This window comes from Eurypyga helias, unplaced genomic scaffold (assembly GCF_000690775.1).
Source record: "Eurypyga helias isolate BGI_N326 unplaced genomic scaffold, ASM69077v1 scaffold42870, whole genome shotgun sequence".
Taxonomy (NCBI): Eukaryota; Metazoa; Chordata; class Aves; order Eurypygiformes; family Eurypygidae; genus Eurypyga; species Eurypyga helias.
In genome coordinates, this window is record NW_010227094.1 from 46836 (window position 1) to 54295 (window position 7460).

The following is a 7460-nucleotide window of genomic DNA, read 5'->3' on the forward strand; positions in this document are numbered from 1 at the left end:
GGGCGGGGGGGGAAGCGTGGGAAAGCCAGCGGAGAGGCTGGCAGCCTCCCACACGTCCCTCACCCAAAGGGACTGTCCCTGTCCCCACAGATGGTGACTGAATGGCAATCAGCCTTCAAGAACCCCCTGGTTTGTCCTCTTTGGGGCAGAGAGGCTGACAGAATTAAGCGAAGTCCCAAAACAACAGGAGCCCCGAACACACCGAGCCCAGGCTGTAAACGCCCTGCTATTTATGCAGGGGGCAGACAGTTTTTCCTACAGAAGCAGGCCAGGAACACGGCTTCGCTGCTGGGGTGAGGTAACATCAGCGGCTAACACCGATCAAGCTGCCACCAGCTCGCCTTCACAACCACGTCATGCAGCTCCAGCGCACCGCGACTGCAAACCATGGAGCGTTCTGATCACGTGCTTGCTGCTGCCCCACACGCAGCGAGGCAGGACCCGGACAGACGCCGGGACTCTTCTCCCTGCCCTTCGCTGGGACTTAAGCGCGAACACGGACCTGCCGTTTTGGTACAGGACTGACTCACAGCAGGCAAACCATGGGCAGGACTGCTCTCATCACCCCTTAGCTCATCAAACGTGGGTAATTTCTCTTCCTGGAAGAACCACCTCACTGTCCACAGTCCGGGGCTGCTGTGCCAACAGCTCTTCATGGTGGAGCTTTTCAGGGATTCCTGCCAAATACTCATCATCTCGCCGTGCTGCAGCCAGCAGTTCCAGCCCCGTTCTGCAGCAGCTGCTTCGCTGCAGACACAGCTCACCTCAAGCTGCAAGTTACGGGTACCGCATCCTGTACCACTGCAACCTCCAAGCCTCTGGTTTGTAGGTGCTGTCAGCTCGGGACATCCCACTGAAGGGCTTCAGTGAACTGAGCACAAGGACCCAGGCCGCAGCTCGTGCCCACAAACCAGCCAACAGGCACTGGGAAGTTCAGCCTCCACCAGAGTATGGATTCACGATGGGCTGCTTTCCAAACCCCATGCTGCTCCTGCTCACAGCTCCCAAACCTCTCGTAGGTCAAACCAACAAACCAGAAGGAAATTGCTAGAGCATCGACTCCATCTCTGCTCCGTCAGGTGAGGCACGCAGGCCGCAGGTGGCCTGTCAGAAACCAAGCACCCAGAACCTGCTTTAACAAGTTCTCTGCCTCCCCGAGCAGCACCACCGCCATCTCTCCCCACACGCCAGCACTGTCAGCCACATTCCACAATAAACCAGCCAGAAGCCGTACACAACGTGCCGCAATGAGCCCGAAGAATGAATGTGCACGCTGCACAACACCAGATCTACATCAGCACGTGCAACTACACCGGGGGGAGGCTGCTGCTGCCAGTGGCCAGCTGCCGCAGCAGGGAACCAGGCGCTTGCTCCCTTAGTCTGGGTTAAAGGACAGAGCAAATAAAGGTGTTGAAGGGAAATGCAAGCACCTAAATTGAAGTCCTGAATGCCTTGCTCAAGTTGATGCTGGAGCACACAGACTTCCCACGATACTTCTCTAGTCTCCTTGGAAACTGCTCTAACTCTGAAGTTGCTTTCCAGCGTCTACTCAGGGCTGCTGGTAAGATCAGCTCAGATTTAGCTGGTAAGATTTAGCTCTCCACTACATCTTAATCAGGTTCCACGTGCACATTAGGGAGGTCTCTACCTAAACCAGAAGGGCTGTCATCCAACAGATGTACTTTGAAAGACTAAACGACGTCCAATCTTTCACAAACTGGAGCTGCTGACACTCTGATCTTAAAGCCTAATGGGATTAAGAGCTCCCATCACCAGCTGCACAGCAGGCCTTGATCTTTGAAGTCTTCACCAGGACACTTCCATCTCGGTGAAAGCCCCGCTGGCAGCATCCCACTGAGCTACGCAGTTCCTCAGCGGAACGGCAATCCTCACTGGGCTGGCACTGGGACCAGCCTGGGGTTAGGAACGGGCCATAGGCTTTCCCCTCGGTCCTGCCTGTGACAGGCAACACTTCCCTTCATGCCATGGCTGCACGCCCAGCAGCTTGGTATCCTACCCAAGGAACCCCTCAGCAAGCTGTAAACATCTCCACACCCATTTAAGGCCAAATGATGGATGTTCTTCCTTCCATGTAAAACCTCTGAATTTAGAGCATGGGTGGTAAATCACCGCACAAAGGGAGCTCACACATCGCAGCTTGTGACTGCCTTCCTGCCAGACAAAACATTCATGTCAAGGACCATATGGAGGGCAGCTCACACAGAGCAGTCTGAGGAAGATGTGGGTCCACAGATTGCTGTTCTTCCTCCACTGATGTCAGCACACTTAAGCATCCTGGAAAGCTATTTAGTATTCCAAGAGGATGAAGCCAAGTTACCAGCTTCGACTCATCAAACCATACTGCACGTCAAAGAATAACACCATATATTATACACTGAATGTTAGGAAAAAAGCAGGAACAACAAAAATTCAGGCAATTTAAAAATAGTTACGTAGTTCAGGGAAGACCTGGCACCTTAATGGCTGTTATAGCAAAGCACGGGGCAGCACATCATCTTTCTGGCACAGGAACAGACCCTTTTGTGCTTCCAGATCAACTCCCAATGTACGCAGCTCGCTCCTGCCACCATCAAACTCTCCCAGCCCAGGGAGCCCAACTGGGAGCTGCTCCGAATCACCAATCCCCCCAGGAGCCAAGCAGTGTGGCTCCAGCTCCGCTTGGATGGAACTGGACTTGTTCTCTGTAAATATTTATGAAACGTGTATCAAGTCCAAGTCTCAGGGATTATTTTCTCCCCTTTGTCCTCCAGACAAGGCTCCCAGCGCTCAGGAATGTGCAGCTGACAGCTGAGGGAGCCACAGCTCAAGTGTCCATGGACAAACATTCAGAATGCAAGGTCAGCGTCCCCTGCCATGCCATACACCGGTCAGACACGCCGCAGGCAGGACAGGCCACGGGGCAGGCCGCTTGGCCATGCACCAGGCAGACGTGCCGCAGGCAGGACAGCAGACAGAACCTGGTGTCCTTTCAGAAACAGTACCATGAAGGGCCAGGTGTAGGGAATTCAGTCCGTTTAAAATTCCCAAGTCAGGAACTGCACTGCTCCTGTTAGATCCCCAAAGCAGCGCTCCCTCTGCATGTGCTGGTGTTTTGATGGGATGGTAAAGGAGGAAAAGGAATCTGATCTCCAACCTTACGGAGTCCTTGGCCTCTCTGGGGAAGCTATTTGAAAGGGAGGTTTTTACAGTGTAAACATCCGTCAGTGATCCACCACAGCGGAGGCTTCCCCTGTGCATTCCATACCCAGCATTCCGGTTCCCAAAGTGCGCGCAAGGCTTGAGACAGCAAGTGAGAACGTAGGTGATTCTGTTTTGTTGCTGTCACCAGGAGGGACGGGCATGGCCCAGCCAAAGGGCTTTACTGCACACAGAAACTTACCCTGGAGTTCCCCACGTGAACACTGTACTTTTCCCTGAGCTGTGTAACTTCTTTTTGTCACCCCAACACCCAGCCCTAGGCATCTCCCGGCCTCCCCTTGGCCGGCTTCCCAGTGACTACACCAGCCTGCCGGTCCCAGCAGCGCCGCCGGAATTGCAGCAGTAGCCCTGTTCTCCCCGTCCCAGCCAGCATTCCTCCTGCCCCGCTACCCTGCCCTCCTCGGGCTCCTTACCGGACTGACACAGGCACGTTACCACCAAGGCCTTAGGCCGGGGCTCCAGCCATTCCGCAACAGCTTTGCAGTTCTTGCCCTCCTCGGCATGCTCTGCAGGCTACGAAGTCAGCAGATAAAGGATCTTACAGAAATAGTTTAAAAAAAGCAGCAAAAAGGTTTGCAGAGTTAAAAAGGAAAAGGATGGGAGAGGAGTGGGAATATTCTGGAGGTGGTTTCAGGCATCCCTTCACAGGATCGCTCTTCAAACTCACCCTGGCAGTACAGGAACGGAAGGGGTAGGAGGAATTGTTCCTCAGGCTCACACTGGAGCCTTTGGATGAAGAAACTGCAGGAAAATTGACTGCAAAGTACTGGAGTTCTACTTAATTGTACCAATTAACTGATGGGCCGTAAACACACAGCAGGGCTTCACCCACCCACTTCAAGCGCTGCCTAAGGCTGTTTAGTTTGAAATCCCAGGCTCGCGAGGTTAAGCCCACCTAAGGTCACTAAATTCAAGTCCCCTGGAGATTGACCTGATTTAGATCTGGGTTTTCAAAGGTACTTGGTTACAGTGTATTCGTGTAACTCACGAAATCACAAGGGCAGGCACAGCCTCTGAGGTTTCCTTACAAGGGAGGGAATAAGATTTGCTGAGTAAGGAATCCTCCCTGCTTCTGCCCCAGATGGATCAGTTTCCACATCACGGAGCTCCTGAAAAGCAAGAGGGAAGGATGGCCACACAAAAAACCAGGCCTAATGAAGATGACAGTTACTGGAAGGAGAAAATGCCCACATCCTAGTTAATCAAAAACTCTCTATAGTCAGCAGTAACAGAAAAGGAAAAAGCACCTCGATTAGACCACAAACATTAATACTGGCCAAGCATTCCTCAGTTCCTTCTACTATCTCTGCTTCACGATCCTTGGATTCCCAAGACCTGGAAATCAAAAATACTACCAGCCTCAACTTCAGGGTTTTGACTTTAATGATCTTTTCTAGGGTGCACAGCACATGACTAAGGGATGGAATGAGGTCAGCAGCTTATTCTGGGCTAATTGTTACATTCCCTGAACTAGAATACCAGTAACTGAACCTGAGAGTAGATCTCTGCAAAGCCAAAGATCACATTCTAAAATTAGAGTGCTAATGAAGGCTCATTAATAGACAAGAAGAATCCCTCTAGAATTCTGAGGCTAGTGCTAAATGTATCTATAGAATCTCAAGTGCCCTCGACACGTATGGCATCTTAAAGTTCCTGTCTCACTGTACGAGTATTCGCACAGAGCAGACCCAGGCTGGGTGACCCTGACGCGTCGGGTACCTACGGAGGCATTATCTGCAGGACCTGACCCAGCTTTTCACTTCCCATAAGGAGCCAAGTTCTCAGAAAAACAGCGAGGCTACAGCTCTCTTCTGACAGCTCCTAAGGCGTTCTTAGGTGAACCTGGGCTCGTTTGCTAAAGCTGCACGTAAGCACACGGTTTTCTTTACAGCATACTCCTCTTGGAGTTTTAGCTTCCCAGCTGTTCTACGAGGCACCACAGAATGGGCAGGGTTGGAAAGGACCTGGAGAGCATCTCGTCTAACCCCCTGCCAAGGCCGGTTCACCTAGAGCAGATTGCACAGGAAGCAGGTATCACCGGATGCCAACACACCACAGAATGGTTTTAGCAAGACTGTGGTTCTCAGACCTCCTGTTCTGCGTAAACGTTTCAGAGAAATGCTAAGGCCAGCGGCGTCCGTCCGTGACGAGCAACCTGCTTAGAGGAAGCTTTAGAAAAGAACGGCCGAGTGGCTTCCAAACTACACATCACACACCTCCTGCTCTTCTCCCATCCAAATCAAACATGTCCTGTCATTAGTTGAGTAACATCAAGAACTCCAAGCTCTTATCCCCAACAGAGGGCTGGAATAGAACTCGAGAGCTGCTGAAGCTCCCCAGCCTTCAGACACACAACGGTGTCTGATGAACGCTCGAGTCTGGGGAGAAAACAGCAGGATTTTTAAAGAGAGGTGCTTTGCATTTCTTGTACCTGTGTATTTCTTTCTGGCATGAAAGACACGCAGCGAGCTGAAATCTGTTCGCTGCATCACACAGCACCGGTACAAACAGATCCTTCATGAAGGAACAGGATCTGGCCTCTCATCCCCCAGAAAGCAGTTAAGTGTTCGCTCTAGCTGAACTACAGCCATTTGGTGGCTGTGCTTAATGAGGAGCATAGAATCATAGAATCATAGAATGGTTTGGGTTGGAAGGGACCTTAAAGATCATTTAGTTCCACCCCCCCTGCCAGGGGCAGGGCCCCCTTCCACTAGACCAGGTTGCTCAGAGCCACATCCAGCCTGGCCTCGAAGACATCCAGGGATGGGGCATCCACAGCTTCTGTGGGCAACCTGTCCCAGTGCCTCCCCACCCTCTGCGGGAAGAATTTCTTCCTGATGTCCAATCTAAACCTCCCCACTTTCAATTTAAACCCGTTACCCCTTGTCCTGTCACTACCGGCCCTTGTAAAAAGTCCCCCCCAGCTTCCTTGTAGCCCCTTTAGGTACTCCAGTCACCAAGACAGCAGCACATGCTTCTCTGTCCTTCCCAGACAGTCTGCAAGTAACCATGATTTGGTATTGTGGAATTCAGAATTCCCACAGAATTCCAGGGAGAACAGATCCCCAGCTGCTTCCTTTTTTTAAATGGTGAAACTACTAGACTCCTCCTCTGTAAGGTGTTACATACCGAAATGTCTCCTCAACAGACTATAACAGAAACAATCTGCCTCTTCTTTGTGTTGTGCATTTTTCTAACTGGTATCATACACATCAGAGGGAGAGCGATTTCCCCCTTCTCTGCATTACACATCTGCGACTCGGGGGAAGCTTTTTTCCCAGGCTGCGTATCAAGTTGTCGTTTCACCTCCACCTGATACTCAAAGGTATTTTTTAGCTTTGTAAAAAGGTCTGTGTGCCCCAGCAAACCTGTGGTAACAGAATAAATACAAAAGGAGTCAGATCACCAACATAAAGATAAAAATGCATGTTTTTGTAAAAAGGAGATCGGGACTGTAAGGAAAATAAGAGCAAGAATTCCTCCTCCCACACATCAAGCCCACAGAACTGCAACGGTTTCGAGACTGCAAAAAGCATTACCCAGAGATTTGTACGTGAAGCAGTGCAACTCTGCTTCAAAAGGTGAGGGAAAACACAGGAATTCAAACAGCACCCGACAAAAACACGCAGTATGTAAACACGGCAGCCGCGGGCACCCGCACAGCTTCACGTTTGCGCAGCAACGCGGGTGGAGAGCACGAATCCTTCCAGCACTTACAGTGTCGGTGCTGGATAGAGAACGTGAAGTGCTTTGAGCCACGGCTGTAAAACCTTTCAGTAACACACGGAAATAAAGCTGAACTGCGTTTAAAAATAAGCACTCATGTACAGGCTTTCAGTGATTACGGGGTTTAGTAAGGACCAAGGAAATGACTGTCATTCTCCAGCACTGGCTCAGTTCTGTACACCCAGAGATCACTCAGCTACAGAAGTGTCCCGGAAGTCAAAGTCCCCCAGCACAGCAAACTTCTCCGTCACAGCAGCTGTCAGGCCTTACAAAAAGACAAATTAATTCAACACAGCAAGAGAAATGTGCTGCTTCAGCCACCCCCAAGCACCCTCCAGAGCACAAGCCCACATGGTAGCACGGGAACAAGAGGCCTTTTCCACAAGAGACTGCAAACCGCCGTCGTTACAAACCGACCGCGCGCACTCAGCCCTGGACAGAAGCTCGACACTGCTGTCAGCATAAAAAACAGGCTGATCACACACTTCAGCTTCTAATGCTTTTAGTTTCAGCAG